The sequence below is a fragment of the Plecotus auritus genome (genome assembly GCF_963455305.1).
Source record: "Plecotus auritus genome assembly, chromosome: 11".
In the NCBI taxonomy this organism is placed as follows: Eukaryota; Metazoa; Chordata; class Mammalia; order Chiroptera; family Vespertilionidae; genus Plecotus; species Plecotus auritus.
In genome coordinates this window covers 16926622-16944757 of record NC_137777.1, presented here as the reverse complement: position 1 = coordinate 16944757, position 18136 = coordinate 16926622, and the positions used below count along the sequence as shown (strand labels likewise).

Genomic DNA, 18136 nt, shown 5'->3' with positions numbered 1-18136 from the left:
TTCATTGCCATTCTAAAATCATTAGATATGTCTGATGTTTGTGCCTTAAAGTATGAGGAACTACACAGTGGTGACTAATAATTCCTGCTTCTGTAATTAGGAATTTAAAACATTCCATGTTTTCATCATTGACCTTAGAGTTGAGGTGTAGCAGAAAGAACACTGCTGTTCTTGGAGTGAGATGATGTAGGTTTTAATCCTGACACATGCTACTGGTGGGTTCTGTGAAGGGAAAATCACTTGAACATTCTGAACTTCACAAGCACATCTGAGAAATGGGCAATACTTTCTATCTCAAAGCTTGCCGTGGAAAGCAAGTGACACAGAGTAGAGTATACCATCGATGCCTGTCCAACCTTTGCTAAAGACCTCTATGAACAGATGCATTACAAATGTACAAAAACATGTGCTGAATCCCTACTATTTCTCGGGCACTGGTAATATTTGTCATCATTAGCATAGATGTCAAGAGCAACTCCATTATCCATTTTAAAAGTGGGGATAGTCACTAGTGCCGCTGATCATTTATTTCCAATTCTCCACTTTCCAGGTCTCTTTTAAAGTTAGGTGTGGTCATAGCACTTCACTTGACCAATGAAATTGAACAAGGACTGACCCATGTCACTTCCACACAGAAGCTGTAAGAACCAATGGGCCACCATGATGCCTTGACTTTGCTGAATTGATCTTGTAAGCCTGCAAGGAGGAAGCCCTGGTTCTCACAATCATCATGCACCATGAGAAAAAAACCTTTTTTAAATGTCAAGAGCTATTGTGATATTAGGGTTGCTTGCAACCTCAGCAAAACTTGGCTTATTCTCACTTGTACAAAGGTTTTCATCATTTTTTGTTTGTATTGAAATAACCCCTGGATTTTTTGCAGGTTAAAGTTTGCACTTTATCTATATCTAGGTCGTCTCTTTCAATAATAAATCAATTCACGGTACATAATAGGAGCCCTGAATTTCAGTGAAGCTGGAATGTTTTAAAAAGGAAAAGAAATAGTGTGCACTTTTGAGGGCTCCCCATTCTAAGTTGAAAAAAAAAATCGGCCCTCCTGGGCACTCTTTGAACCCAGAGTTTCATGCTTAGACAGTCTACAACTAGACAAACTTGACAAGGACAAAATGGGTCAAAAGTGTCATTTCTTAGGAATAATTAGAATCATCTAATGTGGATAAAAGAGGTCAGACTAGCATCCCCTTCTCACTAACCTTTGGAGTTACTGGACCGACAAAGGAGGTAGCCTTCAATAAATGTTTACACTCGAGCCAAAAGGTTAATGGAGATAAAAGTAGACAGCCCAAAGGTAAAGAACAGAGGATAATTCTAACCCAAGAAGCTGGTGACATAATGTGGTCTTAGAGATTCCAAATTTTGCTGGAAATATTTGTTGAAGATTTCCAAAACGAGGCTTAGGAATAGCTACAAGTCTTAGCAAAATCTGACCCACGAGACGAGCCTGACACCACAGCCTTTTAAAAGAACGATGTGTCACTTAATGGAAAAACTGGCCTCCACTGACTCTGGTTCAGGGAATACAACAAAATCTCATTAGAGAATCTCAAGCCAGTGCCGTGAGATGCGGCTGGATGCTGATGAAAATGCTTTTGGGGTATTTTCACCTAAACTGAGTAAGGGGTGAAAAGGACTGAGGCCTGCTATGCAAAATTCATAGCTGTTTCTATTCTCTCACCTCTAAAAACATATTCGGAGGGAGGCTTAAAAATTTCCAAATCAATGCGGACATGAGACTTACACAGGTAGAACCAAAAAAACCCACCAATCTCTCCCAACTGCATTATGCACATGTATATGAAAAAGGATAGTGTATGTGATTCCACCATGCACTACCACAGGGGGGCATTTTATACAGGAGAAGTTTCAGTTAACGCATCCCAATAGTTCTCCACGGGGAATTAAATTCAAATGCAATCTGATAGTCACAAAAACACTGATCACTCCCTAAAACTGTGTGCAGTCCCTAGTGACAGTGAACCTGAGTTTAAAAATTCCCGTCATCAGTAGCCTATCCTAAGGAGGCATAACAACTTAAAATCTTGGATTACCTGGAGTCGAAAGAAATAGCAAGTAATAATTCAAGGCCCTGCATTGTATTTTCAGTAACTATGGGCATGGTCTCTAGTCTCAATATTACTGATCTGACCGGAACCATAAAACTTTTAGGATGATGATTTCCACCTAGTAGAACTGTGCTTTTTAATAAATACCCTTTCAAAAGTTATACAGGACACCATGTGAATGTTTGAGCTTGATGCTACTGAGGCGAATAACTTTTTTTCTTTTAGAAAGTAGAGTATTACATTAAACTACTTAAACAGGAACAGTCTACTCTGTGTGGTCCTGTGGGGCTGGCATTATTTGTGTAATTCTATAAAATCAGGTGCTCAGTAATAACACCTAAATATTCTCCATGCCTCATGAATTCCAGACATCATTCAGACATGACGATGGAAGCCATGCGCCTCCATTAAAATCATGTGCTTCCATTTTAAAATAGCATAGAATGGCCACTGAACGACACTGGGATATCCCTTAAGTGACAGTCTCAGTCTTCCTTTTTTTATTTTTTTAATTTTTTTAATTTTATTTATTTATTTATTTATTTTTTAAATATATTTCTTTATTGATTTTAGAGAGGAAGGGAGAAGGAGAGAGAGATAGAAACATCAATGATGAGAGAGAATCATTGATTGGCTGCCTCCTGCACGCCCCCCACTGGGGATCGAGCCCGCAACCCAGGCATGTGCCCTTGGCTGGAATCGAACCTGGGACCCTTCGGTCCGCAGACTGACGCTTTATCCACTGAGCCAAGCTGGCTAGGGCAGTCTTCCTTTTTTTAGAAAAAAATACGTTTTTACTGATTTCAGAAAGAAAGGGAGAGGGAGAGATAGAAACATCAGTGATGAGAGAGAATCATTGGCTGCCACCTGCACGCCCCACCCTGGGGATAGAGCCACAACCTGGGCACATGCCCTGACCAGGAATCAAACCAGTGACCTCCTGGTTCATAGGTTGAAGCTCAACCACTGAGCCATGTGGCCAGGCTTCCCTTTGTTCATTGTGTCTAAAATCATGGGCCTGGGGAGGAGAGAGACAGTCACAGAGTGACGGACAGAGAGACAGATAATAAGTTACAAATAGACGTAAACAGGTCACTTGAAGAACTCCCAAACGGATACCAAGTATCTTATCTATAGTTCTTATTTAAAAGCAACAAGACTCAACTTAGTAAGAGATGATCAAATTGGTACTGCTTGAAAAAAAAAAAATGATGTGCTAGAGACATTTTCAAACTCAAGCTTAAATCAATGTAAGTATACCCTTAAATTAGAAAATACGTGAAAACTCTAGGTCAGAAAGACATCAGGGATGTGATTTAAGGAGAACCTCTACCCCAGTGGTTCTCGTTAATGAATCGTAATGTAAATATCTGTGTTTTCCGATGGTCTTAGGCTCTACAGCGGCGGTTCTCAACCTGTGGGTCGCAACTGTTAGGATTCATAACAGAAGCAAAATTACAGTTATGAAGTAGCAACAAAAATAATTTTATGGTTGGGGGTCACCACAACTTGAGGAACTGTATTAAAGGGTCACGGCATTAGGAAGGTTGAGAACCACTGCTTTACCCGATACCATTAGGCACACAACATTTTTATGGATGGACCCCCAGGAAGGTTTCCTGAGGGAGTGTTTCTCTGAATATTTGGTGGGTCTACAAAATGCCCTCCCTCCCCGCCCCCTTCCCCCCCCCCCGCCCCCCCCCCGACAGCCGCAGCAGGAGGCCGCAGAGCCTCTGTGAACAAACGCCCTGAAGGTCACTGTGCCATGTAAGCTCTCCAACACGCTAAGAGGCTTTTCAGAAACAAAATGAGTGTGAAATAAAATGACAGAATTCTTGGCCACCATATCCACACTCCTGATGTCAAAGACAGTTCTATCTCTAGGAACCAAACATTTAAATAATCATTATCTGTGAGGTATATTTGCTTTTAGTTCTCAAAATTGTTGAAGCACATTATCGTAACATGCGTCACTGCTTAAATATAGGCATCCTATATGATAAAAGGGAAATATGCAAATTGACTCTAACGGAGGAATGACTGGGAACGATCAGTCGCTATGATGCGCACTGACCACCAGGGGGCAGATGCTCAATGCAGGAGCTGCCCCCTGGTGGTCAGTGTGCTTCCCCAGGGGGAGTGCTGCTCAGCCAGAAGCCAGCTCACGGTTGGCCAGCTCAAGGCTGGCCAGCGCAGCGGCGGTGGTGGGAGCCTCTCCCTCTTCTGTGGTACCGCTAAGGAGGGCTCCCCGGCTGCCAGAGGGATGTCTGAATGCCAGCTTAGGCCTGATCCCCTGGGGAGCAGGCCTAAGCTGTCAGTCGGACATCCCCCGAGGGGTCCCAGACTGTGAGAGGGCACAGGCCGGGATGAGGGACCCCCCCAACCCAAGTGCACAAATTTTCGTGCACCCAGCCTCTAGTTTCAGTATAAGAGATAGTTACCTTTAGGAAAGGGAACACAAATAGTTTGATATTTCCTATCTAATAAAATAATAATATGCAAATTAACCATCACTCTGCTACACCCACAAGCCATGCTCACCAGCCAATCAGGAGTGAGTATGCAAATTAACCCAACCAAGATGGCGGCTGGCCACGGAGCGAGCAGGAGGCTTGGGTTTCCCCGGCGATGGAGGAAGCCAAACTTCCTGGCCTGCCCTAGCCTCCGCTCAAGGCTACAAAGTTTCAATTATAGAAGATAAATAAATCCCAGATACCAGGGCCTCTGATTGGGTCACCGGGGGGCGTGGCTGGCCTGCAAAGCACCACAGGCCCCTCAGCCAGGCTGGACCCACGCCCCAAGGGAACCCCCACCCTGATCCAGGACACCCTTCAGGGCAAACCAGCTGGCCCCCACCATGCACCAGGCCTCTATCCTATCTAATAAAAGAATAATATGCAAATTGACCATCACTCCAACACACAAGATGGCTGCCCCTATGTGGTCAAAGATTCTGCCCCCATGTGGACACAAGATGGCCGCCACAAGATGTCCAGCAGGAGAGGGCATTTGGGAGGGACCAGGCCTGCAAGGGAGGGCAGTTGTGGGTGATCAGGCCAGCAGGGGAGAGCAGTTGGGGGCAACCAGGGTGGCATGGGAGCAGTTAGGCATCAATCAGGCTGTCAGGGGAGTGGTTAGGGGCAATCAGGAAGGCAGGCAAATGAGCAGTTGGGAGCCAGCAGTCCTGTATTGTGAGAGGGAGGTCCGTCTGCCTGTTTAGGCCTGATCCTACTGGGATAGGGCCTAAATGGACAGTCGGACATCCCTCGAGGGGTCCCAGATTGGAGAGGGTGCAGGCTGGGCTGAGGGACACCACTCCCCCCATCCCCCGTGCATGAATTTCATGCACCTGGCCTCTAGTGTGTGTGTGTGTGTGTGTGTGTGTGTGTGTGTGTGTAATTAAAATAATCTCTTTACTTCCAAATAAAAAGGATCACTGTGTGATATTTAGAAAAATAATATAAAATTATTATTCAAGAGTACTCACCCTAAAGACAGATATTTCATTTTTAAATGGGAAGAATCTCTAAATGAATAATAAACATCTAACTTATCCAGATATTTATTATACTTTCATTTTCAAAAAAAAGAATAGACTCATTTCTCTTTCCCTTTTGCCAACTTCACTCCCACAGTCTCATCTGTTCTCCACATACATTTGGCGCCAAAGAGGAGCTACTCCCTCCAAGCTGGCAACCATTAACGTCAACCTTTTATTTCATGAAGCTCTGAAAGTCAAAGAGTGTTTAAGGAGTGTTGTTTTGCTCCTGGCAGAACTTCTGGGCTTGCACATAGTGTGATGTGCAAAAGCGTGTCAGTGCTGAACCCTTGGAAAGGAGAATCAAACTGCCCTCCTGCCATGAGGCTGCCACATGCTAGCAAACCACCTGTGGCAGGTTCTGGGATCCAAAAAGCCGTGGTCCAGGCTGTGCAACCTGGGCAAGCACTTAACCTCTCAAAGTCTCATCTTCTTCCTCTGTAAGCTGGTCTCATATGTCCTTTCAGCTTAACCACATATCACTGTAAGACTTCCTACTATAAGATTTTCACCAAGCTTAACTCAAATCCTGAGTGCAGAGAAGATATATGTGAAAATTCAACACACAGAGGTTAGGCTTACTTAAGGAAATGCTACTATTTTTATTGGCAAAACAGTAAATAATGCCATTCTAATTTACTTTACTTTGGATTTTAAAACCAAAGAAAATGGTATGATAAAAATGCAAAGGTTTTTATGAAGAATTATAAAAAATGTGTAATAAATGTATATGTACTGCCTGACCAGTATGGCTCAGTGGTTGAGTGTTAACCTATGCACCAGGAGGTCACAGTTCCATTCCCGGTCAGGGCGCATGCCTGGGTTGTGGCCTTGATCCCCAGTAGGGGGTGTGCAGGAGGCAGATGATCGATGTTTCTATCTCTCTATCCCTCGCCCTTCCTCTCTCTCTAAAAATTAATAAAAACATTTAAAAAATAAATACATATCTATATTCAACTCTCAATGGCCTATTTACACCTATAATAGTGGTCAATTCTATTCAATAGTCTTATTTTTGTGATATACCCCAAAGGCATTCTGCGGAAGAGACAAAAAGCTCAATCCTGCACAGGGCCATCCTCAGATACTGAGATATGTCTGTTCCTCATGAATTAATGCATTGCAATTTGTAATGAATCCTCCATCCACCTGTTAAGATTGTCTCCTTATTATTACCATTTCAGCCAATCTTAATGTCAGCTTCATCCCCCCAAAAGGCAATCCTGACATTAATAATATATAAATTTTAAAACCAAATATAAAAGTTTATTCTCTTTTAATTGTGTTGCTTCATGATTTGTCACCTTATGGCCCTCTATAATCATAAGTTGTTAAAAACTCATCTTAAGATATACCTGATAATGATATTTGAAATTGATGGAAAAACTGAAAGACTAGAAGTGAGGAAAGCATTCCCCTTCAAAGAGGAAAAAGAAAAAAAGCTGGAATTGTTAAGCTAGCTAGTTGGTGCCATAACACATACAGTACCTTTTGGGAAGGCAGATTTTTATGAGACGAATTATTGAAAGTTGAGTGCAAGAAATTAAAAGCTTGGCAAACTAGTTGGTAGAAGCGCGAAGGTGCTACCGAGTTGTCAAAGCTTCTCTAATCTGTGAGACATTTAAGAACAAGAACACTGCAAACACTTAAATTAAGTATTGGCAGGAAGACGCTGATCATGAGGATGGTTTTCAATATTCCCCCCCAAATCGTCAGATGCAGAAGGACTATACTAGGTCTGCCCTTTCAGAGAACACTAGTAAAAGTCAAGAGCCCAGCTCACTGGGGGCTGGCCCTTCGGCTGGAGGCACGCTGAGAAGAGGACGCCAATGAAACATATTCACCTCCACATGCTCCCAGGGCAGGGACCTTCCTGCAGCATCCCTGTGGGTCTGGGGCAACTAAAGGAGCCTGCTATGAAATCAGAACCAAATGAGATGTACCTTTATTAACACTGCCCCTGGACGGATGTCTCAACCAATATTCTTTACAAAAGGAATAAAATATGAATAAAAGCATCGATGGGTAGGGTGGAAAGGACAATTCAATAATGTTAACGTGACAAACTAACATATCTATTAAAACTAATGGTTGGGTGTCAAGACCCCGGGTTCAATTCTGCATTTAGTTGCATGTGAGGAATATTAAAGCTTGGAACAAGTTGCGTTCCCTTGTCCAGATGTGGGTTTTGCCACATAAATAATATAACCTCATGTATAAAATCACTCCAATGAGTAGTAATTAATCAGTGTTCATTTTGTATTTCTCTATACCACTTCTGTTTTAAGAAGTGTATTTTGGTTATTCTGCTTTTAAAATATTCACTGTATACTTTCCTAGAAATTAAGTATATTCATTATCTGTTCAATAAATATTCATTAAATATCTACTACACAGAAAACTCTCAGAAAGTGAAAGATGAGTTACATTTCCTCTAGATGCTCACAATGTGTTGATAATAAAACACCTATATGACATACAGATTATTTAAGTCAATATTGATAATTAATCTCATTATATTTTAAGTATATGTCTGAAACCTTTGAAAATCACAATGTCTATCTGATGGTCTATGTATAGCAATTGGTGAGAAGTGGTTCATAGAGTCTTTTTAAGAGATCTTTGTGGCAGTTTAGGATTACACTTCAATTTTAACATTAAAAACACTGAGGCTTTTCCAATTGGATTGAAAGTCTATAATATATGGCTTATATATTAATAATTATATCTAAAACCTAATCATAAAATATTTTATATATATATTTTGGGTAGCCATTCACTTCCACTTTATTAAACATCGGTTTACTTTACACCCATTTAATTATTCTGACTGCTAAATAAAGTATATCATAAAAATATAAAAATATATTGAATAATTTAAAAATGAAAATATTTTGGGAAATGAAGCCAAGATGAGTTATGTATATACTATTTCGAGTGTACACTCACTATCTCACTCAATATGCTTTATTAATAGTCAACAGATAGTTTAAAAATGTGTATGCCTGCCCCGCATGGCTCAGTAGTTAACCTATGCACCAGGAGGTCATGGTTCAATTCTTTGTCAGGATACATGCCCCATTGCGGGCTTGAGCCCCAGTGTGGTGCATACAGGAGGCAGCTGATCAGTGATTCTCTCTCATCATTGATGTTTCTCTCTCTCTCCCTCTCCCTTTCTCTCTCAAGTCAATTATATATATATATATATATATATATATATATATATATATATATTATATATATATAACTTGCATATTGGTGTCAAGCCGATTGAGTTTGAATCATAATTCCACCACTTAGTAGCTGTATAACTTAGGGCAAGTTGCTTAACTACTGTATCTCAATTTCTTGATTTCTAAAATAAATAGAAGTACTTATGTCACAGGATTATTCTGAGGATTAAATGAGTTAATGTATATAATGGGATTAAGGCAGTACCAGGTATGTATTCTTTAAAAGTGTTAGTTTGGCTTATGTTCCCAACACTCCTAAAGGAATATATTTCCAGTCCTAGTTGGATTGGCTGAGTGGACAGAGTGTCGGGCTGGGGACTAAGGGGTACTGGGTTTGATTCCGGTCAAGGGCACATGCCCGGGTTGCAGGTTTGATCCCCAGTAGGGAGCATGCAGGAGGCAGCCGATCAATGAATCTCATCATTGATGTTTCTATCTCTCTCTCCCTCTCCCTTCCTCTCTGAAATCAATATATATACACACACACACATATATATATATCCTATCTAATAAAAGAGTGATATGCAAATTAACCATCGCTCCGCTACACCCACAAGCCACACCCACCAGCCAATCAGGAGTGACTATGCAAATTAACCCAACCAAGATGGCTGCAGACACAGAGCGAGCAGGAGGTTTGGGTTTCTCCGGCAATGGAGGAAGCCAAGCTTTCCACCTGCCCTGGCGGGCCCAGGCCTCCACTCAAGGCTACAAAGTTTCAATTATAGAAGATAAATGAACCACAACAAAAATGGCGGCAGCCATGGAGCTTCAGAGAGCAGAAAGCTTGAGTTGCCCCTGGTGATGGAGGAAGCCAAGCTTTCTGCCTGCCCTGGCGGGCCCAGGCCTCTGCTCAAGGCTACAAAGTTTTAATTATAGAAGATAAATAAATTTCAACAAAAATGGCTGCAGCCACGGAGCAAGCAGGAGGCTTGGCTCCTCTCAAGGCTACAAAGTTTCAATTATAGAAGATAAATAAACCCCAGATACCAGGGCCTCCACTTGGGTTGCTATGGGGCGTGGCCGGCCTGCAAACCTCCACAGGCCCCTCACCCAGGCCACCCACGCCCCAAGGGAACCCCCACCCTGATCCGGGACAAACCAGCTGACCCCCACCTATGCACCAGGCCTCTACCCTATCTAATAAAAGAGTAATATGCAAATTGACCATCACTCCAACACACAAGATGGCTGCCCCTATGTGGTCAAAGATCCTGCCCCCATGTGGACACAAGATGGCCACCATAAGATGGTCAGCAGGGGAGGGCAGTTGGGAGGAACCAGGCCTGCAAGGGAAGGCAGTTGGGAGGGACCAGGTCTGCAAGAGAGAGCAGTTGGGGGTGATCAAGCCTGCAGGAGAGAGCAGTTAGGGGTGACCTGGCCAATAGAGAAGGGAAGTTGGGGGTGACCGGGCCTGCAGGGAAGGGCAGTTGTGGGGAGACCCAGGCCTTCAGGGGAGAGCAGTTGTGGGGGGACCCAGGCCTGCAGGGAAGGGCAGTTGTGGGGGGACCCAGGCTGGCAGGGGAGAGCAGTTGGGGGGGGGGAAACCAGGCCTTCAGGGAAGGGCAGTTAGGGGTGACCAGGCCTGCAGGGGAGGGCAGTTAGGGGCAATCAGGCTGGCAGGGGAGCAGTTAGGCATCAATCAGACTGTCAGGGGAGTGGTTAGGGGGTGATCAGGCTGGCAGGCAGAAGTGGTTAGGGGCAATCAGGAAGGCAGACAGGTGAGCGGTTGGGAGCCAGCAGTCCTGGATTGTGAGAGGGATGACCGACTGCCCGTTTAGGCCCGATCCTACCGGGATAGGGCCTAAACGGTCATTTGAACATCCCTCAAGTGGTCCCTGATTGGAGAGGGTGCAGGCTGGGATGTGGGACACACCCCCCTCCGTGCATGAATTTCGTGCACTGGGCCTCTAGTATTTATATGTGTGTGTGTGTGTGTATGTATGTGTATGTATATATATATATATATATATATATATATATATATATATATATATATATTTCTATATTCCCAGTAAAGGAAGAATTTTGGCTTGATAGAAAAGTGCCCCGTATCCCTAATATATGATTCATAACATTTTGTTAAACATTAACTATGTGCTCAAATTCTAGGTGCTACATTATTTTTAAATTAATTTTCACAATTCTTTGGAGAAGATATTGTCATGTCCACTTTGTAGAAGTAAAAAATGAGACTCAAATGTTAAACAACTTGTTCAAATTCACATTGCTAGAAACTGAATTCTTTCCATGGCTTTAAAGTTGTAAGAATCTCCTTAGGAATTGTGTTAAATATCAATTCTTCATGTCCATGAAAACTAGCTTAATGACCTTCCATGAGTCAGTGGTTAGCAGTTACTGTTTTACATTATGCATCATTCCTAGCTGCACTTTGTATAAGCTAATTGCATGCTGCCTCATTAATAATCTTCAGGCTGTAAAAATTTTTTTCAAGCTGTGAAAATTATAGCTTTGTAGTGAATTATTTCTCACATTTGCACAATTTGGAGTCTTAAAAGTCTACTTGAAATACCTAATATCAATATGAGACACCTAGTAGGTTTAAGGGTAATAGAGCTGAGCATAGTCTAGTTATTTTTCAATAAGAATATTGAAAAACAAGCAATTCTTTTAATATCTTTATGACTATAGGTATTTTTATACCTGTGGAAATTAGCTTACAACAGATAAAAATAGCCAATGTAAATGTTTCCAATCATAAGCAGAATTCATGATGAGATCCAAGATGTCTTTAGGCTAAATTTCACTCAATTCAGCAACTATTACACAAGAACAAATGAAAAATGGATTCTCTTGGTGCTCAGCTGGTCAGGAGACACAGTAGAGTGTCATCAGAGAACTTCTCCGTGAGGCATCAATGTACACTCTGGGGTTTAAAGCAGTCTATCCAGGCCTTCATGTCTGACGGGTCAACTCCCCTCATTGGAACCTCTGGATGCACCCACTTAAGGAAGCTAAATGCAATGTATAGTCTTGGCCCTAGTGGAGGATTCTCCACTTAAGAAATATTTCAGTCTGTTTAGTTAGCATGTTCCTCAGCTTAAATTGAATTGCTCACAGGTAGACTGGACCAAAACAAATCAGAGCACTTTCACCTGCCAGGAGACGTTCAAGGTCAAACTGAGAAGTCAAAACGAAGCTTCTGTAAAAAGCGCTGGGTGAAATAGTGCCGAGGTAGAAACAAGGTAGTTCTTCTTTAATTTTGTTTTTTGATTACAGCTTCCATTCAATATTTTTTTTGTATTAGTTTCAGGTATACAGCATAGTGGTTAGACATCGTATACTTCACAAAGTGTCCCCCCAATATTTCAAGTACACACTGGCTCCACACATAGTTATTACAATATTATTGACTATATTCTCTATGCCGTGACTATTTCATGACTAAAATGATAGTTCTTTTGACTCAATGGGTCTGAAACTAAAGAGTTCAAATATTACTCATGCCATACACACAATATTTTTCCACAATATGGTGAGCATGATGAGGAAAAGGAGCAGAAACCTCAGTTCATATACTATGCGCTTAACAGAGAGGCAATTAATACAGTGACTGAAAGAATTGGCTCTAGAGTCAGAGTGCTTAAATTTAAATCCAACCTTTGCTACTCATCTATGGTGTGATCTTGGCCGAGTAGCTCCTAGCTCCACTTCTCTGTGCATCAGTTTCCTTATCTGTAAAATGGGAATAATAATACCTCATGGGGCTGTTGTGAAGAAAAAATAAGTTAATACTTATAAATCACTTTTACCAACACCTGACAAAGAGTTTAGTGTTCTGTTTTACTTATTTTATGTATATTGATTTGGGGAAATGGGGGAAATTTAAGAAATAGTTAAATATCTGTGACAAGTCTTGTGCCTGTTTAATTTGTTCTATCCAGACATCAACAGAAGGATCAATGCAACATAGTATAAAGGTGTTATAGATTTTACTACTTTGAGCAATCTTTTCAATTCTTATCAATTTAATAGATTGTCCTGTAGGGGGACAACCTCACCACTATTAGCGCAATGAAAAGATTTTAATGGCAACTCAATGTTAGTTGAATAAAGTCTTACCTAGCATAAAATCTACGTATTGGTTAAAAAACAATTTATTCTGTTTATATTAATCTAAATTTTCTACCTATAGTTTTTTTACTACAAAATCTAAACATCTGCTTGTAGGGCATCTGGGAAGTAGTTTGAAATGGCTCTGGACACTGAATTCCTAATAATGCCATTCACGTACCTTGGTTTCTAAATTGGTATTCTGAGCTAGATAAAATATTTAGAATATGCAAATTTTTCTTACACCATATGCTGGAACAAAGCCTTAAATTTAAACACTGTAATCTTAACTACTTCTTTAAACCTTTAAACATGTCTCATTTGTCAGTTACAGCCAAACAAAATTAAACACAAAGCAATGATCTCTCATGATTACAAAGATCATGACCTTTCCTCAGTAGTTCCTATGTCATGCTAGTATGCTAGTTGCATATATTATTATTATTATTAATCCTCACCTGAGGATATATTTACTGATTTGAGAGAGAGGAAGGAAGGGGGGAGGATGAGAGAAAGAGAGAGAGAGAGAGAGAGAGAGAGAGAGAGAGAGAGAGAGAGAGAGAAAGAGAAAAAGAGAAAGAGAGAGAAGGAGAGAGCAACATTGATATGAGAGAGAAATAGGGATTGACTGCCTCATGTACGTGCCTCAACCACGGATGGGACCTACAACCTAGGTATGTGCCCGGACCAGGAATCAAACCCACGACCTTTTGGTGTCTGGGATGATTCTCCAACCAACTAAGCCACACTGGCCAGAGCTAGTTGCATATATATATTTTACTGATCTGAGAATTCACTAAACTTAGGTTTGGTTCAAACTTTGTCATTAAATGATTACTTTACCTTACTAGAAATACATCATTTCCCTGGCCAGTTTCTTCACTTATAAAAGAAGAAACTGGCAGGGCACCTTCTGGTTCTAATACTTCACATACTCTAAACAGAAAAACTCTTGAAACAGACTTGTCTCATGTTACTCAGCTTATTTAAAATCTGTACCCTCCTTTCTTGGTGTTGAAAACAAACTCATGGTGTTCTTTCATATTTAGAAATTTAAATAAGCTATAAATATATTAAAGAAATGACACAATGGCGCTCCATCCCCTAAGAACAAAGTTAGAGTCCTTCAACAATGACATATACTTCCACGTGTACTCTTCGATGGGGCTCTTCTCCATTACTTTCGAGAATCACAAAACTGTCCCTAACTCACACTAAAGTGGATTATCCCGAATTCAAATCTGCAGGAAGGAAAAGCTAACCTACAAACTCAAATGGAGTTTTCGCTTCTTCTTGGTTTATGCAGCACAAAATGCCTTAACTTACTGCTCTGTGTTCTAAATCTTTTGAGACTGTGCACCCCCAGATAAGGCAATAGCGTGAACATATATTTCCATGTTGTGCTGTTACAGGCTGATCCAAGTTCCAGCTCCTAATCATCAAGACTCCGAGATCTTTTTAATGGGACTGAATGAGACTGGTGACCATCCTTCACAGGGCTGCAGAAAGCATCCTGCCCACCATAGTCACTCAATCAATACTCTGTAATTGTCGATAAGGGCACACATATAAGATACACAGACCAACTTCCTTTTTGGTCCAAATCACACTCTCCAACAACATATGGAAGGAAGTTTAGTGGTTTTGCACTAGACTGGTTTTAACTATACTAAAATAAATGCAATGATTCAGCCAGTTGATAGTAAAATCTCAAGAATGAGAAATAATGCTGTATCTTCATTTATTACATATGTTATTCTAAATGTGGACTACAAATAAAATGGATAATTTTTAAAGCCCCCTCTCACTTAATTACTGTGACTAGACTAAACATATGCAACGAAACCAAATTATCTTGTAGTTTTCCTGTCTTAAAAGCAAAGATTCGGGGGGGAGAAGAAAGGGCAGGGAGTGAAACTGGTGATAAAAAGGAAGGGTTCAGCAGTGGGACTGGTGCTGACCGAGTCCACGTTCCAATAAGACTCAACAAACAGCTCTGATCAGAATCTAAGTGATGGGAAACAGCCTGTAGCTTCGAGATTAGCTGCTTCACACTATTTCTGGGCGAAGCCAGCACAAGTAACATCATGAATGCATAATTATAATTATGCATTAGAGTATGCATAATGATCTTAAAATCGGTAAACAAAGAAAAGGCCTCAGAATTCCTCAGCTAGTTTATGTATTACTGTTACAGAAGACAAAGTATGACTAAGATTTTTAAGGGGTTGACTCTTTCTGAAACTTTCATGAAATCTGCAAACTTGAGGAAATAACTAATGAACCAGCATGGCTTTAAAAGTCCCTTTTAGGAAATTCCACATGAATCAGTTCCATAGAAGAAATGCAATAGAGTATTTCAAAACATATGAAGCAAACACTCAGGAATGTTCAGATTTAATGTAGCCAGCCCTAGAGACAGAAATAATAATAAGGTATCTTGAATTTCTTATATAGTCTAATAAAAGAATGCTTGGTCCTGGAATTGTTTATAATATGTGATTGGCTAATAATAATAATAATAATAATAATAATAGTCAAAGAACTAAAAGACATGTTGGAGATAATTACTGGCACGTGGGGACATTTTTTTTTTTCAAACTATTATATTCCAAACATCTAGCCACAAGTAGGCCTAACCTGAATGTGTCCAGTTGTGATATTTGCTTTCAAGTTTCCAAAATGAAAGTAGAATTCCAGCTGAAGGGTGATACCCCTTCAGCCTTGAAAAGCGGTTATGTCATGGATTAGCCTCTGTTTCAGGCAAAATAATTTGATATTATTTTCTCACGGTGCTATTTTTACTGCTCTGCTCTGGAATTCAGCCACGACCTCTGCATTCCTCTTACCAGAGCCTTAAACTGAAGAACCAAATCTTAAAGTCAACCTGAAAGCGGCTGGGTCCTGGGGGGGCCTCGTCCACACACAGGTCCAGGGGCCCAGGATGCTCTGAAGATGGCTTATTCTTCTCAGTGACACAGGATGTCAACAGCTACGTGGGGACTCCTTTCATCTTTTATTTCCTTGCCCTTCCTTGGAACCAAAATTCAGAGAAACCAATCAAGAGGCTCTTTCAAAGTCATCCCCCCCACACCCGCCCCTTAGCATCATGCTTTTTATTTTCTTCACCTAATGTTCTTGTATCCTTAACTAAAATTCATCTCATTGGAGATGGAAATGAAGGGCAATTCTGATAAATAAGTGGGTGATAATTTATTTATTTATTTATTTATTTTTTTTGAAGGCAGGCCCAGTGTAAGCATCTTTTTTTTTTTTTTAATATATTTTATTGATTTTTTACAGAGAGGAAGGAAGAGGGATAGATAGTCAGAAACATCGATGAGAGAGAAACATCGATCAGCTGCCTCTTGCACACCTCCTACTGGGGATGTGCCCGCAACCAAGTTACATGCCCTTGACCGGAATCGAACCTGGGACCTTTCAGTCCGCAGGCTGACGCTCTATCCACTGAGCCAAACCGGTTTTGGCAAGTGGGTGATAATTTAACTTTCACCCAGGAATGTAGAAGAAGGTGAGGGAAATGATCCTTTTTAAATTTTCTATTACCTCCTCAGGAAAATGGACACTGTTTTCTCTATTGCAGATTTTTGGAACATTTGTCTTTCTGACTATATACTGGTCACATGCTAAAATGTTAGTCACACAGACAATTTAAGGATCTAGTGACCCTGTAGAGAGAGATCATAGGAGGCAGGAAAGTTCACAGATTTTTTAATAAAGAGCCAAGTCTTGATATATTGTTTGACATTTGAAAAATTCCTCCATACTCCAACCAAATATATTTATAACTTGTTTTCTGTCAACGTTCTTGTTTTACTTTTTAGTGTTGGTTGGAATGATGTTATTATGCTGGAAATGTTAGGTGACTCTGCTGAAGACATTCTTTCATCAAACTGGGAAAAATTAGTGTGAAATGATTAAATACAGGGAGGCTTAGTTATATGTGGACTCTAAAAGTCCATCTGAAAATGCACCATTTGGAATTCAAATACATGTTTCATTGTCAGTGTTTCTCAAACCAGAGGCTGCAGACCCTCTTGGGGTCTTTAATATTTATGGGCAATTAAAAAAATCTTGATATTTTCGTTTTGATCCTAACACAACAAGCATGAAAACAGATACATGTTTACCTTGCAAGTTGGCAAATTGTGTCTTTAGTAGTAAAATTTTGCATTTGAAATACAGTATATGGAAAATTTAATTTCTGTAACTTAGTGTTTTCACGTGGCAGCCCATAAATCCCTGGAAAACCTTGAACCTACTGAACTGTTTTTTTCTCCTTCAAAAAAGAATCTATATCTTACTCATACTGAGCAAAGAACTGGCAAGGACCCAATATTGCAAACAGTCAAGTTTCAAGGTTAGATTACAAGAAGGTTATTTAGCTCTTAATCTAGCTACATATTAGGTAGAAATTCCTGTGTCCAGGAATAAGAATCATTTTTTTAGAGGAAGGACAGAAAGGGAGGCAGGATATTTCCTTATCTTTCTCTGGCCACAGGAAAAATTTTATTATGATTTGTCTTCTTTGTCTGCCTCTCCCTACTCTGTCCCTGTCTCCCAGATTCCAAAATCACTCTCCCCTAATCCTTGGAGCCTTTGAGCTGCAACAACTCCCCTACAACAGGCCTTCATTTGAGGTATAGGTGTCCTATCTCGCCAATTACTCCTTACTCCAAAATGGCCATTCTTCTCTCTTTTATCACGAAACAAGCAGGTCCATTAATTCAGCGGAGCAGCTCTCAGAAGGAAAGCCATCTGACGGAATTATGATAGGAATAGCCGCTATGCCACTGATATCCCTGTAATTACTGAGCTGTTCCTGTTTCTAAAAACTTCCCCCCCACCCCGCCGCCCCCTTTCCTCAAATTTGAGCAGACACAGTCTTTAAATTTCCCAACTTCTTGTTAGTTTGCTCTCCAGTGGCTCTCTTGGCTAAATATTTGATCCTCGCACAGTTGGCTCAGGTGGAGCTTTGGGCTTCGTTAGGTTAACAGAATAAGCAGAAGGAAGTCAGAAACTGTCTGTAAATAATGGGAAACCCAGTGGTCACCCAAGACTGACAGATGGACTTGGGAGATGTTTGGAGCAGGCCCACCGGTTACTAAGTTATTACTGTAGAACTGGGATGAACTATGCTCCTAAGAATCGTGTTGTTTCGTAGAGTAATTCCTGAAGGTGCTGAC

At 40.8% G+C, this 18136-nt stretch overlaps 1 protein-coding gene across 6 annotated transcripts in view; it reads right to left on the bottom strand.

Moving 5' to 3' along the window:
- The window catches only part of ZFPM2 (zinc finger protein, FOG family member 2), a 446629-nt gene that overhangs the window by 156632 nt on the left and 271861 nt on the right, over window positions 1-18136 (bottom strand). Inside the window, exon 1 of one of the 6 annotated variants that reach the window (XM_080646304.1) lies at window positions 12477-12529. The exons of the other annotated variants lie outside the window; for them this stretch is intronic. The gene's annotated coding sequence lies outside the window, so the exon portion shown is untranslated. Of the gene's footprint in view, window positions 1-12476; window positions 12530-18136 lie in introns of those variants that run through there. 6 annotated transcript variants of the gene reach the window in all.